The 27,553-nt window shown below is 44.2% G+C and overlaps 1 long non-coding RNA gene across 1 annotated transcript; it reads right to left on the bottom strand.

Annotated features, from left to right (window-relative positions):
• Nucleotides 1-14,242: 14,242 nt before the first annotated feature.
• Nucleotides 14,243-18,248, bottom strand: LOC144166115 (uncharacterized). Its single transcript, XR_013321581.1, has 3 exons — nt 18,113-18,248; nt 17,486-17,551; nt 14,243-14,437 (listed from the first exon to the last, which is right to left on the bottom strand). It is a non-coding gene; the product is annotated as an uncharacterized LOC144166115 (long non-coding RNA).
• Nucleotides 18,249-27,553: the final 9,305 nt, after the last annotated feature.

Raw genomic sequence — 27,553 nt, 5'->3', positions numbered from 1 at the left:
ATTCACATGGTGGATTGGCCTGAATTTTTTTTACTTTGCCTATTTTGTTACCCAGACGAACACCTGCTTCGTGTATCCAGTGGACTTTACGCGTTCAGTTTGCACTAACAAACTTTCCGAGGCGCTTAGCATGCATGCATGGTCATCTGGAAATCGGAGTTTCAGGTCTAGGTACTGGAGGCGACTTTTCTTTGCTATTTCCGAGGTAAGTTGTAGGCCTTTGTGTGCCGCTGCGAACGTTTTGGGAGCTTCTTCTTCCCCTTGCCTTGAATGCTCTGCAAGCGGGAAGCATACTAGATAGTCATCCACGTACCGGAAGCACCGAGACACACCTAGTGAGCTGAGCTCTGGCTCCAGTCTGCGAACCCCTCCTGCCAAGTAGATGTCGCTCAGCTCCGGTGCTTTTGGACAACCAATACATATGCCTTCTCTCTGGCAATATATTTTCCCTTTGTATTCTATGAAAAGTGACTCCAGGTAGAGCTTCAATAGTTCCAAAAAACTTCGGACGCTCATGCCGCACTGCTTCTGGAGGTTTGAGGCTCCGAACTTGTCAATGGAGTCTTTTATTTCTTCAAGGATGGCTTCCCGTGGAAGCTCACAGAACAAATCTTTGACGTCCACTGACATGCACATAACAGGCTTGTCTTCCGCAGGGAACTTTACGGCCTCTTCAGAGTTGTTCACTAGGAAGGGGTCATCTATATGGAGGGTTTTGAACATGCCCTGCAGGTACGTAGCTAGATAATTCTGCCAAGTTTCTCTTTTTTCAACGATGACTCGAAATGGCTTCCCTTCTTTGTGTGACGTAATGGCAAAGAATGGGTTCAGGTGTGCCTTTTTTTATCCTTGCAGCTGCCTTGCCATCTTTTACAAGCCATTGTGTTCGCGGAGATTAGTTGCACGCGACCTGTTCGCGTTGCGACGCTCTTCTGCAGCTTTCCCGGCTGTTTTGAAGGTATTCTGAATGGCCTCTAAGCCCTCCAGATTATATTGCTCTTTGTCCATAAGAAGCAAGACACCTGTCTTGTCGGACACGACCAGTTTAACGTACATAACGTATCGCACGACCAGTACATAACGTATCGCATAGACTGAAAAAAGTTGCAAGCAAGCACAATGTTGAAATGGTGTTTTCAGCACCTTCAAAACTTGAGGCAATGCGCAAAAAGGTGAATTCGCGAAAACCAACACGCACAAGGGCAGGAGCCTTGTGGTCCAAAGAACATCAACAAATGCGTCGACTGCGCAGTTGGAGTTGTTTACAAATTTCCATCTCCCTGCGGCGCATCCTACATTGGACAAACGGGCCGTTGTTTAAATGAAAGATTGCGGGAACACAACAATGCTTGCAATCAATTATAATCGCCAGGCCACTTTACAGCACACTGCACAAAATGCGGATGTAAACCCAAACTGAAGCAAGCAAATGTGCTGTCACGCTCCAAGGGCGGCTGGGTTCGGGAAGTGATTGAGGTTTTGATTGATTGTAGGGTTTAACGCGCCGACGCAACGCAGGCGATGAGGCGCGCCGTAGTGGAGGGCTCCGGATTAATTTTGACCACCTGGGGATCTTTAACGTGCGCCGAAATCTCGTACACACGGGCGTTTTTGCTTTTCGCCTCCATCAGAAAAGCGGCCGCCGCGGCCGGGAATCGAACCCGCGACCTCGTGCTCAGCAGCGCAACGCCTTAGCCACTGAGCCACCGCGGCGGGTATGATTGAGGTTTTCAGTATGCTGTCTGTGGAACCTGACAAATGTATTAGCGTGCCCACAGTAGCGCTCACAGAAAAGAGACAAAAATAATAAAATAAAAGTCCAATTGCACATCAGCGCACGCGCACGAAGATATCATGTTTACCCTATGAATGTAGAGTCACCTTCGCATGCTTATAAATAACGATAAAGCTCTCAATAAACCAGTTTGCTGGTTTGCGCACCGTCGAATGGTTTTGTCTTTTTCCCTGTCCCTGTCCGAAGTCCAAATATGCAGCGCACGTTAATATGAAATTCTTGAAATTTTCCGCGGGTCAGATATCAGGCCAAATCAACCATACCACCATGCAAATTACCATCTTTGCTTAGTTAAACGTAACTAGTGGCCATGTGATAGTAGAACGAGGTTGAGGCAAACCAGGAGTTTCTAAATCCCATGAATGAGGACCTCCAGCACTTGTGTTGATGTAGGGATTCCAAGAGCATTGGTGTCCGATTGCCGATTGTGTGCTCTTATTGTTGCCCTTCTGCCCTTCGGCTATTTTTTACCTCTCTGCTACTAGGAGTGGGTGAATACTCTCGCTTTCTTCGCTAACCAAAAAAGACATTTTGCGGAGACCTACTTTGCTACTACCCTACATATTATCTTTGCAACTGTCAGATTGTAAGTGTATACGAAGGCCTTCGTACGTGCAATAAAATTTTTCCTTATCAGGGGGATACCGCGCAATTACTACATCTACTTTTAGCCAGCCAGGTTCACACAGCTGGGGTTGATACACCAATAAAATCAATCTATCGCAGTGTGCCACAGGTACTCATAGGCTTGGGATGCAATTATATTGACCGTACGGCTGTGCGTCGCCTTTACGCCTGGAAGGTGGCTATGATCTCTGTAACCAAGGGAACATCGCAATACTACGAGAGGAATTTAATGTTTGAATGTTGCCATCATTAAGCCGTCTCCAAGAACATTCAAAATTGAGCATGACTGCATGTTGATTTGCTGGACTGTAATGATTACGTGCACCGTGGAAGTAGTCGTTAAAGGGGGCCGCTGAATGGTCATTGTCCTGGGGCCGTAGTTGGTGCACATCAATTACCTCCGCCTTCATGTACGTTCTTGAGACTGTTAAACCGCGTGGAAAGGTAATATCAATTGCAACGAATAATTTGAGACCCGAAAATCGAGAAATTTAATAATATATAATCACAATGATAATATTGCCATTATTGAATATTAATTTCAACGAAAGATGCGCATATCTTATTATAAGGATGCAGCACCCTCCATCATTCTTAGGCCGACTGGTCCGATTCAATTCTCATGCGACATAACGTTGACAACGTCTTTTTTATATACAAATATATCTTTCATTCTAAACACGGGCTAACAAACAACAGAGAAAGAGAAGTGAGCAAAAACTCTTTATACAAGAAGCAGGCAGTTTTGCAGATATTTACAATCGCATACGTGTTTCACTGGTGATGAATTGGTGATATATTGAAAAAGTCACCAGTAGGGGGTGGGCAGAAAGGAATGAAAATATTTGCTTGGCTTCGCATGTGATGACGAAGTATTTTTGTAGAATTGTGTTAAAGAAAGTAACAATTTAGAAGTGCGGCCAATGACCTCCAACTAGGAAAAGAAACTTTTCAGAGTCTGGCGTTCGTTTCAGGGACAAGTCGGAAGTCCTAAAAAATTTGTTATGGCTACGGGGAGTTGTGTTCGCTCTATATACTAATTAAGTGTGATCTTGCGTCAGGAATTCCCCTCGTTTTAAAGGAATTGTTGGACGGTTCCTGCAAAAAATAATTGTCGCAGTAGGGGTTTCTGGCTCGTCCTAGTCCATAAAAAACTGACTCCTCAAGCTGAATTCAGTCATAGGCGATGGTATAATGTTTCCAGGCAATCACAGAGCTGTTTTGAAACGTCTTTATTTAAACTCAGTCTCATTAGTGCGGAAACAGCTGTGATTACTTTGTTCATGACACCATACGCTGTTTTGTTTAGGTGCTGCAAAGCCGTGCGCTATTATTGATGGCTGCGTCTCTGTAAATAATTCTGCGCTATATTTAAATGCTGAAGGCGCGTACAAGCTGCTTTATCTTCTTTGGTTTTCTATAAAGTCAGTGTTACTGTGCACCATTTTTCTTTTTTGCTGTGACCAGCAATTACACTGTTTAGTAATCATTTCTTGTCAATAGCCATGGATTTCAATTGTTTTTTTGTGTTTTAACACGACCGCGTTTTTAGGCTCATTTTTGATTATCAGTGCAAAACAGCGCAAAAAATACAATAAAAGAGAGAGGACAACACAGACTGCACTCATCTTATCCTTAGCCTTGTCATTCTTTCTCGGTACTTGTTCTTTTTTGCGCTGTTTTGATTCGAGCATGCACGAACACACCCAGTTTTTTACGTTACTCATTTTCCACATTTCCGTAGCGGTTAGCCATTCCGCTATGAGCCATGCTCATCAAAGCGTCCTCGGAGGTATGGGATCGCTGCCAACAGAAAGTGACGACTTAGGCAAGCATAAGCGAAGGCTCTCCTGGAGCCTTATTCTTGACTGCATCAATTTACGGTCAATTACCCATGTTTTTTGCGTAGGTAAAACATAAGTGATCAATGAAGTGATGCACGCAAAGCTATCACGACATGCCGTGTAATTGACCCTTAGCCTACAGCCAAGAACTGAAATATTGCTTATGAAATATGTCCAAAAATAATAAATAGAGACTGCAGGTGAGGTTGGCAAGGAAAATACAATTGGTCAGGCTGAAATCAGCGTCAGCACTACAAGCGATCAAGTAACGTTGATCCGAAAGCCAGGGAAAGACATTTAGGCTTACGGGTCATTTAAGAACCTTACAGGTCTTAAGCTTAAGAACCTCACGACAATCTTTTACCATATATAATTAACTCTTTCAATCGTAATTTGCAACAGAATTCAGCTCTCTCCTTCAACGCAACTTTTGCTGCGTTATCGCCTTTCTGGCCGTGAGCAACGCAGCAATATTGTTCGTTGCTCTGTTACAACTTTATGGCGTGATCACGGAAAAAAGACGGACTTTACCAGCGGTTGTACAACACGGTAAGGACACCAAAACACTACGCCTGATGATAAAAGCCGAGCTTACCGATGCCGCCGTTTAACTCGTTCGTCAAACTCGAACATAAGATGTAAAATAAATCAAAAAGTAACATTCTCATATTTTTTCTTGAACTTAATCATGTGACTTTCCAGCCTACTAGGAGGAGTGTGAACGAAGGCCATGAGTGGGTTCTTTGTAATGTAGAGATTTGTACTGCCGTCTTACATTACTCTTAGGCCAAACAAATAATTGCTATTTTGTTGTCAAACAAAAAAACCAAAAGGCGACACGTCATTTTTATGCTCCGCTATCGCTGACTCGGACAGAGTCATAATTATTACTCCTTTCGCTAGAAAACAGTTTAAAACCGCGCGACCTGCAAACCCGCGCCTTCTAAAAATTAAGCGGTATTTCATGGCGCCGACGGTCAATGAAATATTTGCCCCATTTCACTGCGACGGCGGCCGCCATTTGCAAGTTCTTACGTAACATCGCGTGACTTTTACCAGAGTCCTTCAATGCTTTACTGATCACAAAACTGCTCCGTAACTCAATGGGAGAGCTTCATATGCTGCGTTTGGCCGCCGCGCGGTGGCTCGGCCAGCGTTGCGCTGGCTCGAACGGCGGAGCCGCGGCGAGTTGTGTTTGTTCTGTGCGCGGAAAAAATGTAACGGGTTATCGCGCTCTTGTGATCCGACTTAAGTAGTGCAACGATGATGCCGAACAAGGGTTGTGTCCCCGGATGTCGTGCCTTGTAAAACGAACCACAGAAAATGTTTCCTTGTTCTGTTGACCGAGCGACGGGCAGCTGTCTGAGAAATGGAGGGGCGCCATTCCATGGAGGCAACGGAGATTTCAGCTTCGAGTGCGTGGAAATGCAGTGTGTATGAGAATGGAAAAAGCAATGTACCCTTTTGAGAGCATCGTGGACCTACAATTGTACAAGGCTAACTTAAAGCCGGATTTTTGTCATGTCAGTCCGGTTGTAGCGTGCTTCATTACCTGTTTGCACACTTATAATACCTTGCGCTCAGGCTCACGTGTAAAAAAGCTTTCGGACGTCCTTGTGCTTTTACTTTTCGTATTTCCGCGAATTATCCCTTAGGGTTGTTTTGTTTGTTTTATAACCGCGCGTGGCCGACTACGGTTTTTTATCTGGCGTTTCAACCGGAGCGCCCACTTGCTCTTTTTCTCGTACGTCCCGTCGGGCAATATTGTTTGATATGAAAGTGTGCCACCCCGTCGCTACCTTCATTTTTTGTTTCTTCGACAATGTTCTCGATCCTATTTCCATAGATCTGAAATTAATAACGTTCCAAGAGTAATGCATGCATAGCAAACGCCGCGCAACGCACTTTATCGACGTTCATCTGTTCACGTCACATTGCGGACTGCTTCTTCGACGTTTGTGTTTCTTTCTTGTCTTTTGTAGTGCAGGAGATCGCTAGGTCGATGCGTTCAGAAAAGCTTTGCGTCGTTCTTCGCTACGGGACAATATTCTAGTTCTTCCGTGTGCTGCACATCGAAGCGCGAAAAAATAAATTTTTGTACGCTGGACCACACTCTTTTGTCTCCCTTCGTAACATTGAAATTTTTTGTTGCGTGTGATAAAATCAGTTTCATTGTTCTTTCTTCGCTTCCTGTTTTTGCAAGGATTGCAAAGCGTGGAAGCAGACAGACACATTGTGCAACATACATCTCACCCTGTTTTGATCTTCGCGTTTCTGCAGCGTTTTTAGATGTTCTCAAGTATGTACCCACTCATCAAAACGACAATGCTATTGGACTATCTCTTATAGCGTTCTGTGCATTCCAGAGCAATCATCGGATTCATCAAGCTTAGTCTGAACAATGCGTACTTGGTTTCTTTCAGTTTTTTTATTGTATTATCGATAGGCCCCAAGCAGTCCGTGACTACGCAGCTACCGTATGTGTGGTATTTACAACTTTGCTTTATGAAAAGAAGCAATATAGATTTAAATATCCGTAAACACGACGGCGCAGCGCTTGTGCCAGAGCAGACAGAAGCCGTTGCCATTCGCGACCGAAGTCTACGGTAACTTACTTTGAAAAATAAAACCGCAGTGAAGCAAGGTGATAAACACAATAACTGGACTATTCATCGCTAACTACTACAAAAAACAAACACGCTTAATCAGCTCGCAGACACCAAAAGCAGCGAGCGTTTGCACGCCAAGAGCTGGCCAATACACCGCACGCGCGGCGGCTGGATGACCTTCGTGCGGCGGTGGCGCCTGTAGTGGCGCGCGTGGTCCCTATGTGAAGCGAGCGCCGAAGTTTTTGCTTTTACGCAGGCTGAGATTGCCAATGTGTGACGTAAGCGTTCCCGGCAACTGCTCCTGTTAGGTCAAGTCTTCTCTCAGAATCCCACAGAGGGCGTCACGCACAAGGGCTATTGTTGTTGAATAGAAAATACAGGCCTACGGTATCATGTCCGCTCTACTTCGCATAGTTTTCATGGCAGCCCTAGAATTATCCACAATCCACTTTATTCCAAGCCAAGCCAAGCCAAGCCAAGCCAATTTATTCGAAACCAATCCAATGCCCCTCGCGAGACAGTTTTCGCTACCGGGGAGGAGAGGGGGTGAGCGGCGGAGAGCGCAGCTCATCCGGCGAGGAGAATAGGGGAGGGACGGACGCCGACAACAACGCCGACGCCGGATGCAGGGACAAGGCGAGTGAATAAGATGCAGTCGCATCTAAGAGTCAATCAGACGAGAATTCCCGCAAATTAACAGTTCACGGTGATCTTACGGCGTCTACAATATGACCCCTCAATCTGGAAAACGCGGCGCAGGAAACGTATAGGGCAAATGAGGACATGATAGTACGAGGGAGACAAAAGAAAAGAAACGTGAAATCAGAAAATGCCGTGCCGTAGCATTCGAGTTCATTCTGCGCTCTGTCAACTGCCGAATGCTCGGCAAACCGTCGGTAAACGTGCCAGAAACTGTTCCCATCACCCGGAAGGTGGCCCTCTGATAGGTATTGACGCGATCACGAACACTGGGTCACCTAACTAAGATTTGGTGTTGTTATTCTGAGGTTTAAATCACCGAAGCTAAAACTGGTCTATGAGGAGCGGTTTATTGGACGACTCTTCATTAATTCCAAACAAACAGATATCATTATGTTAGCTGAGAGTTTTTATACGGGCATTTTTGCTTTTCCCATCCATCAGAGAAGTATCCACCGCGGCGGAGATTGAACTAGCGTACTTGGTTCCTGCAGAACAGCGCCTCAGCCGCTGATTCACAGCAGTGGGTCTAAGTCACGAGAACAGATCAGATAATGTTTACGTTCTGGAGCTTTTGTGAGCACATCAAATGAGCTTTAGATTGTCTGGGGCATGTACGTACCTCTGTGGCTTACGATTTCTTACTGGCAGCCCACGTATGGGGAAGGAAAGACTCACAAAGCGAAAAACCAAATACCCAAAACGAATGATCAGCTGCGGATCGAAGAGGCATCCCCTCAGAGCACTGATACTGCAAAGCAAGCTAGAAAAAAAGCCGAGCTACCCCACGAACAAAATCTGACCCGAGCAAGACGCAAGAAGGAAGTAGCTTCAATCGTGGGGAATATTAGCTTTCCTGATCATCTTATGTTTGCGCTGCTCTTGCTTGAAATCGCTTTTGTTGCTTTTCTCAGAACCCATTTTTTCCGCGATTTCGAAACACGCGAACATCCATAACTTCTGAGCCGTAAGCTCACCGACGCCTTCCTCCTTTTTGCGAAATTACGCTACCTCAGGTTGAGGAGTAAAAAGTTTTCTTTTGAAAGGCGGCTATAAACCAGAAACAAAATACCAAATCATCTTAAACGACGACGCATAGGGGGTTCACGTTGCAGCGTTGGACAGCGGAGGAACGGCGCTGGAACGATGGAGCGAAGCGGCGCAGGCACCGCGTTTTATAACGCGCATAACGGTGAGGGGACGCGCCGGCGCCAGTGCGCCTGCCGCGGCTATGACGCAACACAATCCACTTTATTCCAAGCCAAGCCAAGCCAAGCCAAGCCAATTTATTCGAAACCAATCCAATGCCCCTCGCGAGACAGTTTTCGCTACCGGGGAGGAGAGGGGGTGAGCGGCGGAGAGCGCAGCTCATCCGGCGAGGAGAATAGGGGAGGGACGGACGCCGACAACAACGCCGACGCCGGATGCAGGGACAAGGCGAGTGAATAAGATGCAGTCGCATCTAAGAGTCAATCAGACGAGAATTCCCGCAAATTAACAGTTCACGGTGATCTTACGGCGTCTACAATATGACCCCTCAATCTGGAAAACGCGGCGCAGGAAACGTATAGGGCAAATGAGGACATGATAGTACGAGGGAGACAAAAGAAAAGAAACGTGAAATCAGAAAATGCCGTGCCGTAGCATTCGAGTTCATTCTGCGCTCTGTCAACTGCCGAATGCTCGGCAAACCGTCGGTAAACGTGCCAGAAACTGTTCCCATCACCCGGAAGGTGGCCCTCTGATAGGTATTGACGCGATCACGAACACTGGGTCACCTAACTAAGATTTGGTGTTGTTATTCTGAGGTTTAAATCACCGAAGCTAAAACTGGTCTATGAGGAGCGGTTTATTGGACGACTCTTCATTAATTCCAAACAAACAGATATCATTATGTTAGCTGAGAGTTTTTATACGGGCATTTTTGCTTTTCCCATCCATCAGAGAAGTATCCACCGCGGCGGAGATTGAACTAGCGTACTTGGTTCCTGCAGAACAGCGCCTCAGCCGCTGATTCACAGCAGTGGGTCTAAGTCACGAGAACAGATCAGATAATGTTTACGTTCTGGAGCTTTTGTGAGCACATCAAATGAGCTTTAGATTGTCTGGGGCATGTACGTACCTCTGTGGCTTACGATTTCTTACTGGCAGCCCACGTATGGGGAAGGAAAGACTCACAAAGCGAAAAACCAAATACCCAAAACGAATGATCAGCTGCGGATCGAAGAGGCATCCCCTCAGAGCACTGATACTGCAAAGCAAGCTAGAAAAAAAGCCGAGCTACCCCACGAACAAAATCTGACCCGAGCAAGACGCAAGAAGGAAGTAGCTTCAATCGTGGGGAATATTAGCTTTCCTGATCATCTTATGTTTGCGCTGCTCTTGCTTGAAATCGCTTTTGTTGCTTTTCTCAGAACCCATTTTTTCCGCGATTTCGAAACACGCGAACATCCATAACTTCTGAGCCGTAAGCTCACCGACGCCTTCCTCCTTTTTGCGAAATTACGCTACCTCAGGTTGAGGAGTAAAAAGTTTTCTTTTGAAAGGCGGCTATAAACCAGAAACAAAATACCAAATCATCTTAAACGACGACGCATAGGGGGTTCACGTTGCAGCGTTGGACAGCGGAGGAACGGCGCTGGAACGATGGAGCGAAGCGGCGCAGGCACCGCGTTTTATAACGCGCATAACGGTGAGGGGACGCGCCGGCGCCAGTGCGCCTGCCGCGGCTATGACGCAACACAATCCACTTTATTCCAAGCCAAGCCAAGCCAAGCCAAGCCAATTTATTCGAAACCAATCCAATGCCCCTCGCGAGACAGTTTTCGCTACCGGGGAGGAGAGGGGGTGAGCGGCGGAGAGCGCAGCTCATCCGGCGAGGAGAATAGGGGAGGGACGGACGCCGACAACAACGCCGACGCCGGATGCAGGGACAAGGCGAGTGAATAAGATGCAGTCGCATCTAAGAGTCAATCAGACGAGAATTCCCGCAAATTAACAGTTCACGGTGATCGTACGGCGTCTACAATATGACCCCTCAATCTGGAAAACGCGGCGCAGGAAACGTATAGGGCAAATGAGGACATGATAGTACGAGGGAGACAAAAGAAAAGAAACGTGAAATCAGAAAATGCCGTGCCGTAGCATTCGAGTTCATTCTGCGCTCTGTCAACTGCCGAATGCTCGGCAAACCGTCGGTAAACGTGCCAGAAACTGTTCCCATCACCCGGAAGGTGGCCCTCTGATAGGTATTGACGCGATCACGAACACTGGGTCACCTAACTAAGATTTGGTGTTGTTATTCTGAGGTTTAAATCACCGAAGCTAAAACTGGTCTATGAGGAGCGGTTTATTGGACGACTCTTCATTAATTCCAAACAAACAGATATCATTATGTTAGCTGAGAGTTTTTATACGGGCATTTTTGCTTTTCCCATCCATCAGAGAAGTATCCACCGCGGCGGAGATTGAACTAGCGTACTTGGTTCCTGCAGAACAGCGCCTCAGCCGCTGATTCACAGCAGTGGGTCTAAGTCACGAGAACAGATCAGATAATGTTTACGTTCTGGAGCTTTTGTGAGCACATCAAATGAGCTTTAGATTGTCTGGGGCATGTACGTACCTCTGTGGCTTACGATTTCTTACTGGCAGCCCACGTATGGGGAAGGAAAGACTCACAAAGCGAAAAACCAAATACCCAAAACGAATGATCAGCTGCGGATCGAAGAGGCATCCCCTCAGAGCACTGATACTGCAAAGCAAGCTAGAAAAAAAGCCGAGCTACCCCACGAACAAAATCTGACCCGAGCAAGACGCAAGAAGGAAGTAGCTTCAATCGTGGGGAATATTAGCTTTCCTGATCATCTTATGTTTGCGCTGCTCTTGCTTGAAATCGCTTTTGTTGCTTTTCTCAGAACCCATTTTTTCCGCGATTTCGAAACACGCGAACATCCATAACTTCTGAGCCGTAAGCTCACCGACGCCTTCCTCCTTTTTGCGAAATTACGCTACCTCAGGTTGAGGAGTAAAAAGTTTTCTTTTGAAAGGCGGCTATAAACCAGAAACAAAATACCAAATCATCTTAAACGACGACGCATAGGGGGTTCACGTTGCAGCGTTGGACAGCGGAGGAACGGCGCTGGAACGATGGAGCGAAGCGGCGCAGGCACCGCGTTTTATAACGCGCATAACGGTGAGGGGACGCGCCGGCGCCAGTGCGCCTGCCGCGGCTATGACGCAACACAATCCACTTTATTCCAAGCCAAGCCAAGCCAAGCCAAGCCAATTTATTCGAAACCAATCCAATGCCCCTCGCGAGACAGTTTTCGCTACCGGGGAGGAGAGGGGGTGAGCGGCGGAGAGCGCAGCTCATCCGGCGAGGAGAATAGGGGAGGGACGGACGCCGACAACAACGCCGACGCCGGATGCAGGGACAAGGCGAGTGAATAAGATGCAGTCGCATCTAAGAGTCAATCAGACGAGAATTCCCGCAAATTAACAGTTCACGGTGATCTTACGGCGTCTACAATATGACCCCTCAATCTGGAAAACGCGGCGCAGGAAACGTATAGGGCAAATGAGGACATGATAGTACGAGGGAGACAAAAGAAAAGAAACGTGAAATCAGAAAATGCCGTGCCGTAGCATTCGAGTTCATTCTGCGCTCTGTCAACTGCCGAATGCTCGGCAAACCGTCGGTAAACGTGCCAGAAACTGTTCCCATCACCCGGAAGGTGGCCCTCTGATAGGTATTGACGCGATCACGAACACTGGGTCACCTAACTAAGATTTGGTGTTGTTATTCTGAGGTTTAAATCACCGAAGCTAAAACTGGTCTATGAGGAGCGGTTTATTGGACGACTCTTCATTAATTCCAAACAAACAGATATCAGTATGTTAGCTGAGAGTTTTTATACGGGCATTTTTGCTTTTCCCATCCATCAGAGAAGTATCCACCGCGGCGGAGATTGAACTAGCGTACTTGGTTCCTGCAGAACAGCGCCTCAGCCGCTGATTCACAGCAGTGGGTCTAAGTCACGAGAACAGATCAGATAATGTTTACGTTCTGGAGCTTTTGTGAGCACATCAAATGAGCTTTAGATTGTCTGGGGCATGTACGTACCTCTGTGGCTTACGATTTCTTACTGGCAGCCCACGTATGGGGAAGGAAAGACTCACAAAGCGAAAAACCAAATACCCAAAACGAATGATCAGCTGCGGATCGAAGAGGCATCCCCTCAGAGCACTGATACTGCAAAGCAAGCTAGAAAAAAAGCCGAGCTACCCCACGAACAAAATCTGACCCGAGCAAGACGCAAGAAGGAAGTAGCTTCAATCGTGGGGAATATTAGCTTTCCTGATCATCTTATGTTTGCGCTGCTCTTGCTTGAAATCGCTTTTGTTGCTTTTCTCAGAACCCATTTTTTCCGCGATTTCGAAACACGCGAACATCCATAACTTCTTTCCAAGCAACGATTTTTGACTGCAACGTGGCACAATTTTTTCTCACATCATTGGGTGTGCACGAACCTGAAGACATAAAATCGAGACAGAGGATTTGATACGGCCATCTTTTACACCAAAAGCGGACCAAAATAAATCGTTCAATTTTTTTGTTTACTTAATCACTATGCTTCGAGTATTCATCCAACCTCAATAATTTTGGTTCATTTCACAGTCCAAAGCCTCACCTATTTACTACCACACTTTATGTGTTGTCATGGAGTTAAATCATAGATATGAGTCTTGGCGTGAGACCCACATTATATACAACTTTCAAATAAAAAAGTAAAACAAAGAGATGGCGTTCTTTACAACGCTTCTATGGCCCAAGAAAGTTTGCTTTATGAAGTATACCTAACATCTGCATAGTTTATCTTCTTTTTATAAATTCCCCAGCACAAGGCCTCATACCTTAATCAATGCGTTCTCTCAAGCGGTCCACTCTTCACGCCCTGCCCTATCCTCTCAACACTTCCTCTAACGCCGTATCCGTAACTCCACTATCGAGCCACTCTGTCATCGAGTCTATTTTTTTCAAGATTTTGAGCCGTAAGCTCACCGACGCCTTCCTCCTTTTTGCGAAATTACGCTACCTCAGGTTGAGGAGTAAAAAGTTTTCTTTTGAAAGGCGGCTATAAACCAGAAACAAAATACCAAATCATCTTAAACGACCATTTCGACAAGTGTTTACTAAGAAAAGTTCTGAGATCCTATTATAACACGCAAAATCTTGATCCCAGGAGCTGATTATTTGTTCTCGTATGAAAATTTCCAACGTTCTCTAGCGTCCGAATGATGACAGCTACCTGTAAGTCCAGAGGAATCAGGCTAAAGGGGGAACTACACGGTCTCAATCTTATTACGGTTGAAAACGTTTGTGCACTCTGGTATGACTTTATCCAAACATGTTCACCTTTCACGGCACAATACTAGAGCATATAAACCATTTAGGTCAAGTGTGCAATAGTGTGTCTGGGCATTTTGACCGTCCGACTGCTCCCAATGTTTACTCAGCACTGATTGCGTCAAGTCAACTGCATGAAGTTCTAAAACACGGTATTGTGTATCGAAAAGAAAACGTTTCTGTACTAGACAAATAGCGCAAAGGCCTTATAACGCACTGGGTCATTCGAGGAAAACATGGAATAAAATAACTTCCGCTATAATTTTCACATGCAACAATTTTTATTGTATCTCGTTCATAGTATATCCTATCGTTCCCGTACGCTTTACTTTAGCAGTGAGCTTTCTTTAAAGACACTGCTACTGCGAGGCAGTGTCTTCGGCGCGTGCCATGGCTTCTTCTGCACGGCCACCACCGACTCCACCTCCTAGAGCAGCACCAGGGGCTGCCAACAAGGCTGCAATGGTAGGGGAAGAAAAATTGAAAGTTAGCTCCTCATGTCAATCATACTTTGCCTTCGAAATTGGCGTTTTACACTTTCGCTTTCTAGTTTCTACTTTTTTTCTATCGGCATACATGCGTACCTGCAAGATCTTTACTTTACCCCTTTGAAAACTGTAGTTTCATATTGCAGAATTATTCGACATTTGTTTTATATATCATTGAATCCGTATATTGCTGCAAATGTAACAAAGCTTTCACTTTTGAAATATCCCACCAAACTGCTGACGATGATGAAGTTTGTGTGTCTACTGCATGCTATGCTAGTTTTCCAAATCAAGAATAAATCTTTCACCTTGCGGGGACGTGGCACTTTCCTGCATATTTTGCTAACGAATGGGCACGCCTGTTTTCGGATCTGGACCTGTGTTCACTGACGAGCTTTAATTTCTACCCTCTAATTCAACCTTGCGGTTTTCTGTCACGAAACTTCGCCAGTGCTAGAAGGCCAATCTACCCTATGTTACACCGCTGAACTTGTATAATTCCTCACGACAACTCAAAAATTTTTTGACATAGCCTAATGCTCGACATTCTCAACCACTTAAAAGGCCAGCTCGTGGCATCAACACCTGAGACTGAGCACTGGCATCCTTCTCACATCTAATAAATTCAGCGTCATACAGCAGTGGTCTGATGGACTGCTTCGTCCCACTATAAATCGCTTTGTCTGATTTACAACTGTTTATAACAATCAAACGTGGCTTTAAAATGTCATAGTTGTCGAATTATAACAACAATGTCGGACATTGTTTCAAATATTTTACGTCACCTGCGCCTTCAAGAACAGGTGACGGAAACTTGTTTATGCCGACGGACAAAACATTATCATTCATTGGAAACCAGACCCCCGGACTCCTGTCCGCGGCAACGCGGAGAGGCCATGGCACCCTAGGAATTTCCGGAAGCTACAAACGGTTTTTTGCGTAGCGACCACTACGACCTCTCCTTGCGATTGTAACAAATATTTCGCCCACCTACCGGAATGCTCCCGTCTGTTAAAACGATCAAAACAGAAGGTTTCCTAGGATGATCTGCGTTACATTTTCTGCGCGAATGCCAGAACGTTTTAGAAACTTGTAACCACCACCCGAATGAAAAACAACAAACACGACAGCTCCTACATCATATAGCTTACCGGCCGCCCTGGTTCTCACGTACCTCTCCCGTAGTTTCCAAACGTTATAAATGCCGAATTTCTTTTCACATCTGAGCCGTTTCGTAAAATTTCACTGATAAGTAAATAAAGTGTGCCACGAACGCCACAGGACATCAATGCACATACAGAATTAAAAATGTTGCTCAAAAGTAAAATAATGGAGCATCACTGTGCTAGACATAAAGTTCAATTATTATATATGCTATTACAGTGGTAAATAAATTTTAATAAGTGTATTGTGGCAGGATAAATTTACAGGACTAAGCCTCTGGGAACGACTCTCAAATGCCAAAAATACTGTAAAATAGAAATCCTGGGAACTCCCAACAAAACTACTGTACAAACAAAAATTGCAGCTGTTTATAATCGAGATAGAAGCATGGGCCGATTCTGAACAAAAAAAAATCAAAGCCCGAAAAAAGTGTTGCCAAATCTGTAATGATCACGTGAACGCCACTAATGGTTCTCGCAACATAAATTGGGAAGTAATGTTTTTTGAGCTTTGCGGCGGGGTGTCTACTATGCGCTGGCCTGAACCGTCCTTCTCCACATACGCAGAGGCTGAGGCCGTACGACTATATAGGTGCTTTATACTTTTGAGTGGTGATTTCACTTTAGGCCGAAAAAGTAAGCCGACCACCGCTCAGGCATCCGCGGCTGCTGCTGGGGCGCACAGCGGCGCTGTTATCACGATGCGCTCGCTCACGACGAGAGTGCCACGAGCGATGCTAAACTTCCTCTGTAGCCGGCACATTCTTGTCCCACTGAGGACCGTTGAATGCCAGTGTTATCGGCTTTCATGAATAAACATTCAGGAATATCTAAGGTTTAATGACTCTTCTCCACAATCACTCTTCCTGGCGGTACGCCTGTAAAAAAAATTTATCACCGAGAGTATATCCTAGTAGCCAATTAAAGCTGTAACGAATAATGAAACCATGCCGAAAGGCCATTTCGACACTGTAATATCGCTCCGGGTTTGAAACCCGAGCTTCACGGTAGCCGCCTTTGCGGTATATTGTGGCGGCTTGTCTAAAATCGAGCAGCAGTGGGCGCATGCGACAGGCACTGATACTCAACATCAGGCGAATATAAATCGCCTACAAAAAGCAGAACGGATGTTCGTTCCTTCCTCGCGCTGCGGTTTGTTTCTCTGCGGCCGGCCGCTACAGAGCGACTGCGCCATATGCCGAATTAAAGGCGAACGCTGGACAAGAAATTTATCAAGCGTGACGACCACCCGCCCGAGGCCGAGGGGAACTTTTGGGGCACTCGTGGAACTCTCATCGTGAGCGAGCGCAGCGAGATAACAGTGCCTCGAGGCGCCCCAGCAGCCGCTCCGGCTGCCTGAGCAGTGGTCCGTTTACTTTTTCGGCCGATAGTACGTAATACTTCACACAGCAATCCCGATCATTTGACTGAAGCGTCTAGGTGAACCAAACGTTTTCTATCACTCGCAATTTTATGCCGTTTATTATTACTGGTGAATATCTACTCTGAATTCATCGCCATTAACGAGGCGTTTCACAATCAATTTCCTCTTTCAGACACCAGCAACCTCAATTCTGGCTGAGTTGGCCATGTAACATTGCGGTACGGTATAGCATAGACATAAATGCATAATTGTGGCTATCTACAAATCTCATAGTCACCAACATCCTAATCAGGTCCACTGCACTACGAAGGCCTCTTCAAATGACCTCTAACCGCTACTGTGCTGCGCTGCTCGACTCCACAGTTTACCACCGAATTTTTTATGTCATCCTACCTGGGTACGTATGCCCGTTTGAGTATTAAGGTAAACAGATAAAAATATTAGGATTATAAAAACACTGGGGTAATTACCCAAAATGGTTGCAACCACGACAACAATCTGGACTCCAAAGGTGCGGAACATGACGGTACTGGTTGCTGAAATAAAAAAAAAGTTTAATGGCACAAACCATGATATGGCGACGTTGTGAAGCGCCTCCTGTTTCAAAGGTGCTGCTGCCATGCCTCTATAAACCGCAATATTTACCTTCAAGTCTTCCGGTAAGGTTGTACAGTGAAATCGTCAAACAAACTAGAGTTAGTGGTAACATTACAGCACACACTAGAGATTTTGTTACGGCCATTTAAACGACCGTGGACCAAAATTCCCTTCACCCTGCAAGGCTAACATTGCCTTTTTTACGCCCATGCTAGTAGTTCAAGGGGTCAATGAGCTATTTTCTTAACGAGCAGGACATATTCTTATTCGCACTTCTATAAAACTAATAAGACCAATACAGGGAACTATAAATTTCAGGATAAATATTTTAAATTACAAACGAAACGAAGCGGCCATATTTGATTCTAACATAGTAAGTTTATTACTTATTGAAATATTGGATACGTGAGCTGCGAAGGGACGCATCTCAGGAACATTTTATCATAAAGCAACAATTTTGGTAAGTGCAAATATCAGTACCGTATCAAGTCATAGCTTACCAAAAGAACTTCACCAAGAAGGCTTAGTGCGTCTTTGAACTGAAGGCTCGTCGTTCGCAAAGATGGAGCCGCTTCACCGTCCTTTTATATGATACCAACTGAAGTCTATGTGTCTTTTTCTTTTCTTTGACTGACAGCGACATACCTCATCTCGGGCAACAACGGTATTTAGAGTTTTTCATATAGTTGCTACGAAAAATTGAAATGTCACCAGCAGTCTCCGCTACATTGGAGGGTTAGCAGACTAATTAAAAAGCCTGAAGTACGCGACGTACCTCTCGCAGAAAAGTATTTATAAAAAGCTGAATATACTTTCCTTGTTGCAAGAAGTTCTAATTACCGGCGTATAACAGCAAAACATCCTTGATATCTGAATCACATTCAAACGGTCATTCTGCGATGTTCCTGTTTCTAACTAAATTGGCCTTCTGCTATTGCCAAGTAATTTTGCCGCTGGTCAGAACCTTTTGGAATTGATACCGTATGACGTATCTTTTTTATTGTTTTTATTTTTGCTTTCGCTGGGTAGACGAAACTTCGGGGTCTAAAATAGTGTCTACGAGAACACTACATGCACAAAGACAGTACAGTGTACCAGAACTTTATTCCTTCTTCAAATGGCATATAATGTATAAAGGAAGAACACGCGTTCCTAAAATTCCCATCTTTATTGACCCGGTTTCGCCAATTCTGAAATTCGGATCTTATTTTTTATACACGCAACAGGAGGACTTCCTGTAGCTGAGACGGCTCCCCCGGGACTTCCTCTGATAATATATAAACTCCGTCACCTGAATAAAGGAGCTAAATGTATACAATTTCAGAAGGAAATAACATCTTTAGATTGCATGAGTGATTTCGCAGAAAGATTTAAAAAAATACACATAACCGATTTATCTCCCCTGGGACTTCCTCTGATAATATATAAACTCCGTCACCTGAATAAAGGAGCTAAATGTATACCATTTCAGAATAAAATAACATCTTTAGATTGCGTGAGTAATTTCGCAGAAAGATTAAAAAAATACACATAACCGATTCATAAAATCGAATATTCAGCAGAAAAAATTGGTCACCTGCAATGCTTTATCTCAAAAAATAGTTCACTGTTTCACTAAAAATATTACAGGTCGTTTAGACGCATTCCGAGATTTCGGAGGCCAGCCTGCAGACCATTCGGAACTCTCTAAAGAGGAGAAGAATTCTGTACAGTGATATATTGATAAACCCATAATAGCACATACAAAAGAGCAGTGAAGTATCGTGAGGAAACTATACTCGGCGGTCTTACTCAAAGTTGTAAGCAAATTTATAAGACATGTACCTCGAAATAAGGCAATCTTCTTTCGTTGGTGAAAGTTGTGTATAAGAGTTAACTCAGCAAGCGCGTCACCGGATTGAATTTGAGTGGCTCCCGCGTTTGGTAGATTTTTTACTTCAGAGCGTGTAGAATTTTACGCCTATGTGCTCCTCTTAGCGTCGGCCTTTTACCCTGGTGGCCCATATAGTGCTTTGAGACTTTAAAGGCACCGTAATTTGTAAAAACCGTTCGTCTGCACATTCGTAACATCGAGAAATACAAGGGGCCGTGTTTTGCATTGCACGTAAGATGCTACAATTTTTATTTCACAAGACATCTGAAAGTGTACATGGTAGAACATGTCAGAATAATGTAGTTATCGCGACAATTCATATTATATTCCGCGGCAGTACTACACGCTTCTTGAAAGCCTAAGCAGTATACTGGTTTGTATGAACCTTCGGATAGTTCTTTTATATATAAGTAGTGCGCATGAGTTTTTTTTATAACTTGTATGCTAACGAGAAGTCTTCCGTAAGCTATAATGACGTTTTAAAACGAATGAGAAGTGATTGGTCTTGCAAAACGTGCCCGTAGAATGGAGAACCATTCAGAAAATAAATGAGCAAAGCTGCCTGTGTGCAACATCGTAGTAGGTTGGTTGCGTTTTAAACAGCTACACTTACGTTTGGAAAATTTGGGTTCCCATTGAAAGGCTCGTGAATTGATTGTACTGCACATCCCAATTCTGAGTTTATAGATGCCCGTAAGGTTGGATGAGCAGGGGAATGTATAAATCCTACAAACTTTTGCACATCGACAATTTCAAAGGGAGGCAGTAACCAAACGGCACCGTGACAGAAACCTTGGTATGACTAATATACCATCAATAGACTAGTGAACACGATCGTCTGCTTTGCTGAACAAAGATACATTAGTGTTTTTTGATATTTTCAGTATATCGCAGAACACCTGATTGATGCGACGTTTTATACATAGTCCAGTTTTGTCATCAGGTAACTGCAGTTACATTGCTGTGTAATATACATCATAATCATCTCAACTCGAAGGCTGGGTAAAGTATAAAGCAGTTTGTTGATGTTTATACTACGCTAGTTATTTGAATTTGACAAAATGGGGATTTCCGACGCTGTCACGAGCGTTGCAGCGCTCTAGTTTTCGACTGTAGGCAGCTGCAATGTGGCGTCCGCGTCGTCTTCTGATATTTGCGGCCTTGTTACAAGAAGTAGTCGTTGAATAAAACAAGGCAGATCAACTGTAACTTCACTTAAATAAACCTCATCTACTTTTATTGGTCAGATCACGAGAGCAAACAAGAAATCAGGCGAATTTATGATTCTGACACCCGATCTTTAACATGGCGTTTTCATGGTTATAGAAATAATAAATATTAGAAAAACAGAAGTGGTTCTATACGAAGACGCACGTCTGAGTACAAAGAAAACTAGAAAATCTGATCTATAGTTACGATTCAGTGTAAAATGAATAAATTTAAAAAGCACGCGCGAGGTTGAGGATAACCTAAGCCTTGGTAAGCATACAACTTCAACGTATGAAACCAAACTACGTTTGTAATTGTTTTTTCAATATTTATCAACTGTTTGTCCATTACCTTGACCGTATGCCAAAGGTTGATTCCGGACATGTGCGATCACGTTAGAATTAAGTATGCGGTAGTAGTGGTTAAAAATTTATCACGTGCAATGAGTGCATCGCAAAGTATTCCATTTGCAATTCATTCGCGTTTCTTTATGTTTCTCTAGTGAGAACTTCTGAAATTTCGAACCTCCTAATGAAAAGAGGTGAACCGCAACAGCGCATGCGTGCACATGATTGCAAGAACCTCACTAAGTGTGCATTGTAGCAGAAAACAATTGTGAATTCGTTGTTCATTTATTTTTATTGTTTCTAATATTTATTCAATTATTCATTCAATATTTGTTTTATTTCTCATCAAAATTCGTCGTAGCATTGAGTGGTTCAAAAGAACCCTGGATAGTTGTTGCAAAAATAAAACTTGACGTTTACGTAAATCACATCTGATTCAAAAATTTACGATATCACAGGTCCAATGCAATAATCATTATGCGTTTTTTGTGGGAACATGGCGCTTCTAAGCAATTGCGTTCTTAATTGCACAATATTGCGATTGCAGGAGTACCCGAAAGGTTGTCAAGGGTGAATTCGTAGCCAAAACTGGACCAGAGGTCCAACTGTAAGCTGTTTGTTGTAACTAGAACTGCTTACCACGAAGCATTCTTGACATTCGAAAACTGAGCAACAGAGAGTAGCTACAACTGATACTACCTGTGTTGGAAAATGGAGCACTAAGCTGTCGTTCTATCGATTGAATGGTTAGTTTTAAAAAGAGGCTTGAATGTGAAAATCTTCCATTACCAATCAATGTTTTTGGCTCAGAGTACCACGAAAAAGAGTGCGCAATGTTCTTTATTGTTTGGGACTTTTTAAGGGACATGTAAGTGCAGCTTGCCTTGAGTGGGCTTTCTGAAGCATTCGATGTGGTTTTTTGGGGATCTGTATGCTTCAATTCGACTTCAGGACCTGTTTCTTAATTTCAGTTCCACATTTCAGTTCCAAAGTAGGGTTTCAAAACATGCGAAATGGCGAATACGTAGAAATCAGTGAATCTCAAATATTGTCTCTGAATTTATCAGATGCGAACATTGTTCTTGTGATCAGAGAAGTGTTTGCAGGATTTAAAAGCAGGGTTCTGTGACTAGAACCCAAGTAAAAGTTTCCGAAACACCTTTTCGATGAAACAAACCGTTGGGGTTTTGCGTGGCAATATACACTTTAGGTACTAAAAAGGCACAGTGGAGTTTTTGGAGATCCTTCGCAGTAACCCGATGATTATAAAATCTCGTCACGCAGGTGTTTCAATTGTCGCCGCCATGTCAAAAGACCGGGCAACCGCCGGTGCCGGGCTTGTGTTGCCTTGCATTGTAATGAACATTTTTTGCCACTGCACCACTGCGGCTTCTAGACAAGTGTGCAGGGTAACTTTTACTTTCAAGCTTGCATTGAAATAAGCCATCATGATTACTGGACTTCGAAAAATACAATCTCAGCTGTAAGCGGCGTTCACAAATTTTTCTCGTCGGCACAGGTTTAATTAAAATTCCAATGTTTATTGAAAAGCCAGCCGAAAGAAGCTCACAGGATAATGAGAAGTGTCAGACCAGTCCTTTGTTTTTTTATACCAAACATTCAATTAATTGGGCAAAGTATTACGTCATCTAATGTCTGGACATGAAACACGGGCTGGTTAAATTATTTTGCTTTTTTTTACTTACCACTAACATCCAGCCAGAGCTACTCTAAATGTGTTTTTCTTCAGGGCACACGACGCCATCTCTGTGGCCTGCAACGGCCGTCGCCCGTAACTGCTAACTGCACGCTGGAGCCACACTAATGATGTTTTAGTGTGAAATTGCTAGTCATGTATGTTTAGCCCAAAACCCTTCACCTAAGGCAAAAAATATGGAGTACAGGCGTGCGAGAAACGCCCGACAGACGGCCCACCAAACATGGCCGACGGCTGAAAGGCTCGGTGTTGCCTTCTTAAAGGGCTACAGGAGCGTCGTCTTGACATGTGCACCGCTTGTTGGTGAAACGCGCATAGTGCGGCCGGTCACGTGGTGCACCACCAGACGGACATGCTAAAAACACAATGTGCGTTTTGTGTGTAGTTGCGTATGTCCTCGCTCAATGTGAACCATTTGCTTGGGGATGCTTATACGGGTGTCTGTCTGTCCCAGTAACAGAAACCAAAAAAGACATGAATGGACAATAGCACGTTGTAAAATAGGACGCTCATGCTTTTCCCATCTTTACATCGCATAAAGTGCTTAGATGTCCTTGCAATTTATAATGGAGACGTTGATTGCACCTAATTTTTATACCTAAAAGTACGCATACAGGTTTGTACTCCAGGTAAAACTGGCTGAATCAAAACAGGCAAGAAAGTTAGGGGAATAACTAAACTTTTCTAATTTTAATTTAAAACAATATTGTTTGGTTTGGAAGTGAACCGGAAAGAAATAAGTGTGGAAGACTATACGAGAAAATAAGTGGAACGAAAAGCACAGAAATGAGGTGGACGCCATGTCTTATCTCTTAAAACTGAATATCTATAACACAGCTTATGTGAAGCACGAAAACCCCTGGTGCGATGCGTTTGTTTTCAGACGGAAACAGTTGGCTCCAACTTAGCATCCCAGGCATTATGCTAGCTGTGCCTTTTATATTTGCACTCTTTTTTCCTCCTCTTTGTGGTCAACAATTACGCAACATTCCGTAGGGTGCAACTGTCAACAAGGAGTGCAATGACTGGCCGAAAACTGGGAACGTTCACCATATGTGCGACATCTTGGAGTTAAGGCGCAGTTGAGTAACCAGATTATTGCAGTTTCACAATTTGTAATACAGATGCATGTACACAATATTCACGCTTGAAGCCAGTGATCTCCAGGTTACATTTATTTGCTGTATCCCAGAAGCAGCTTAGTGGATAATGAGCTGCGTCACTCAGCATGAAGTTGCAGCGTTGACTCCGGGTAATTACATCTGTTGTTTTATATAGCGAAAACAGCAGTAGCCCTAGGGTGATGCAAAAGAAGCAAAATTCAGCCAGATACAATTAGGACCACTTAGGTAAACGAAAGCGCACGCACGACATTTTTTTCAAGCTGGGTGATCCTCGATGTCGCATGGTTTCTTGTTATCAAGACGATGGTTGGATGTTAATGGCGCAAGGCCAACTGGGGTAAACGCCCCAAAACAATGGCTATATATGAGTGATGAAATCGCAAACACTAAGATAACTCAGCAAAACAGAAGTAAATTAAGAAAACTACAATGAGCATAACTGGTGCATAAGGGAAGGGAGTTATTATGCGTGGTATGACATTAGGTGTAAAAATTTAACATCTAAATATTTAAAAACACACTTAATAGAAACCTAGGGATCGTCAGACAAGAAAAACGCTGGGTGTAGTGGGATGTGTAGTCTGTATATTTGTGCGAAGTGTTTGCGTCGTGTTGTGTCAAGTGTCTTGCATTGAATGATTATGTTAACTACAGGCAAGTCCTCTCCACACCTGCTACATACAGGTGTTGGAGTCCCCGTGAGCAGATACGAGTGTGTGACATGTGTGTGCCCTATCCGTGACCTAGCAACGGCAACTGCTGTGTATCTGTTGCATGTGTCAGTGGTGTATGGTCCCAAGGGTGGTTTTATAACGTGTGACTTGATATCCGTCTGTTCTGGATAACATTCTCGCAGCGGCAGCGGCGGCATGTGAACGCTACCTGATAAACTCCTCTACAATTCTACAGCCTGCGGGAAGGCATGCTGTGCCATGGCTGTCATCACAAGTGCCAAGCATCATGGACGACGCATCTTTCTGTTCCGAGAGTTGGCTTCACTGCAAACCTGAGTTGTTGGCCCTGCCATCTATCAGTGCTGCCCAAAAACTATGAATTCCTATCGCTGTCATCGCAGGGGGCGGTGCTGCCATGTCTACCGGAGCGAGGATAATTCTGGCAGTGGCCGCGGCGGCGTGTGAAGGCTACCTGACAACTCCTCTACAATTTTGCAGGTTGGCTTGGCGGCTTATGCCGACAACGTCGCCTAAATTGCTTGCAATTCTTTGCCGTTGCTGTCGCTGCCACAATTGGGCTACCTCTCTGTTTGTTGGCAGTGCTTTGAAGCCCTTTTCTACACCTCTCAAAGTTGTTCTCGCTTTGCCGGCGTCCCTCCGCGAGGTATGGGGGAGCAAAATACTAGCGGCCTCCTGGACGTGACGAAGGCGCTCGCTGAAAAGCAACCAAACAGTATTAAGGAGGTCGTAAAGGTTTTAGGCGATTTGCAAGCCAAGCTTGACGTCTTTTCGACTGAAGTAAAAAATGAGGTAGCAAAAGTGGCAACTTCCAATACCGAAATTCGTACCCAGCTGGGCGATATTCACCAAGCCGTGAAATTCATGAACGGCTGTTTTGAGAACTTCAAAAAAGATGTCGATGGTTTTCGTCGTGAGAATGCTGAGGTGAAGACCCGGAATGCATAATGCTGCAAACAAAATCAGGAGTTAAGGAAAGAGCTTGCTGTGCCTAGGAAAGAATTGATTGAACTTAAGCAGTACAGCCGGAACATGAACGTGGAAATCCAAGGTCTACCTGTTGCGCCTAACGAAGAGTTGGAGAAAGTCGTTGAAGACATTGCTAAGTGCTTTGAAGTTCAAGTTAGCAAACAAGACATTGACGTCGCTCACCGGGTGCCAACGAAAAAAAGGATCAGTTCCATGCAATAGTCAAATTCCGAACGAGACGTGCACGAGACAGTTTGCTCGAAGCTGCTAGAAAAAAGAAACAGCAGACGGGTCTTCTCGGTTTTGACCGTGACCTCCCGCTCTACTTAAATGAGCACCTTTCTGTGGAAAACAAAATAGTGCTTGGCAAGGCTCGTGAGGCGAAGCGTGATAAAGACTGGAAGCATGTTTGGGTATTCCAGGGAAGAATTCTCAAGCGGAAGGACAAAACGTCACGAGTACTTCACATCACCTGCGATGCCGACCTTGCCAAAGTGGTTTACAGTGACCCGGGTGTATGCTAGGTAGCTTGCCCTTTTCTGATAGCATCAGAGCTTGTAGAGGATATCTGCATTTGTCGAACGTGCCTTTGCTGCTCTTGGGATATACGTAAAAACTGTAACATCACCCCTGGTGAAATACGCAATAATTGAATCTGTTCTTTGTATACATATAATTTCTGGAATGTGATGGGCGCTGTAATATTGTCGGTTCCTTCATTACCCCAATTTCCCTGTAAATCATGCCGCACCTTTCCTTTAGGATTAGGCTCTGTTTTTCGTGTTTCTTTTCGACTTATTGCACATATACACCCTCTAATATTTGTGCTTACGGTGTGTACCCAGGTCTCTGTGTCAAGTACATATACTAAACCACGACAACCAGTCGGCGTTCAAGAGCAAAGACAAAGAATGTTTCGGCTACTGAACTCTTAACAAAAATGGTCACAGTTAAGTACGACACCTTTGATCAATTGAAAAATCAACCAGTCCTATGTGACACATTTTTTCACTGTTTCCAACTCAACGTGCAAATGCTGTTAATAAGTCGGCCACCCTCGAACAACTGTTAGGTGAGATTGACATGATGGATGTTTTTATGTTAGCTGAATCTTGGTATACCTGTCCGGAACAAGTTATTCGGCTTCCAAATTATAACTCCTATTTTTTACATAGAACAGTTGGTGCCAGTGGTGAAGTTTGTGTCCTGGTTAAAAATCAATTGCTGTGACCCCTTGGTTGAATTTTGTGAACTTACACCTGGTTATGACTTTTTTTCTACACTATCGGGCTGCATGGTCGTTGCGGTTTGTTAACGTCCTCCTGATGCTCTTATTATAAATTTTCTTTCATTTTTAGAGACATTTTTGAACTATGTCAATCTCCAAAAATATTACGCGGTGCAGGAGGCGATTTGAATATAAATTTGCTTTCTGATAGTAACGTTACCAGAGATTTTCTTTCAGTTATTTCAGCCGATGGCTGCGCGAATTCCGTACAAAACCAACAAGAATTACGCCTACCACTAAATTTCTTATTGACCTTTTTATACAAAATTTGTTGCGACCCTAAACTGAAACTGAAACTGAACCGTTATTTGAGTGCCGTGGTTGACTACGGTATCAGCGACCACTTTCCAGTTGTATTTTTATTTAACACACAAGTAAACAAGGTGGCCGAGGCGGCGCCTAGTACAACGTGTTACCGGAAATAGACTTGAGGCCTTTAGGGAGGCAGTTGCTTGTGTGAATTGGGCTCACGTCATTGCCATGACGAATGCAAACATCCCATACATCACTTTTTTGGAAAATTTGTTGAAATCTACTATACTTATTTTCCAACCCGCGCTGCTTTCCAACTTCAACTTCAACTTTATTGAGCATTTCGTACATATAAATGCGAGGACAAACACAAAAAGCTGCAAAACTGCAGCTTGACGAGGTGTTTGCCCCTTACGGTTCGCGTGGCAGAGCAGAAACAGGAGTTTAAAACATACGAACAGGAAATAGTC

This window comes from Haemaphysalis longicornis, unplaced genomic scaffold (genome assembly GCF_048455015.1).
Source record: "Haemaphysalis longicornis isolate Haplotype H1 unplaced genomic scaffold, Haemaphysalis longicornis Haplotype H1 scaffold_16, whole genome shotgun sequence".
NCBI lineage: Eukaryota > Metazoa > Arthropoda > Arachnida > Ixodida > Ixodidae > Haemaphysalis > Haemaphysalis longicornis.
This window is presented reverse-complemented; position numbering and strand designations above follow the sequence as displayed.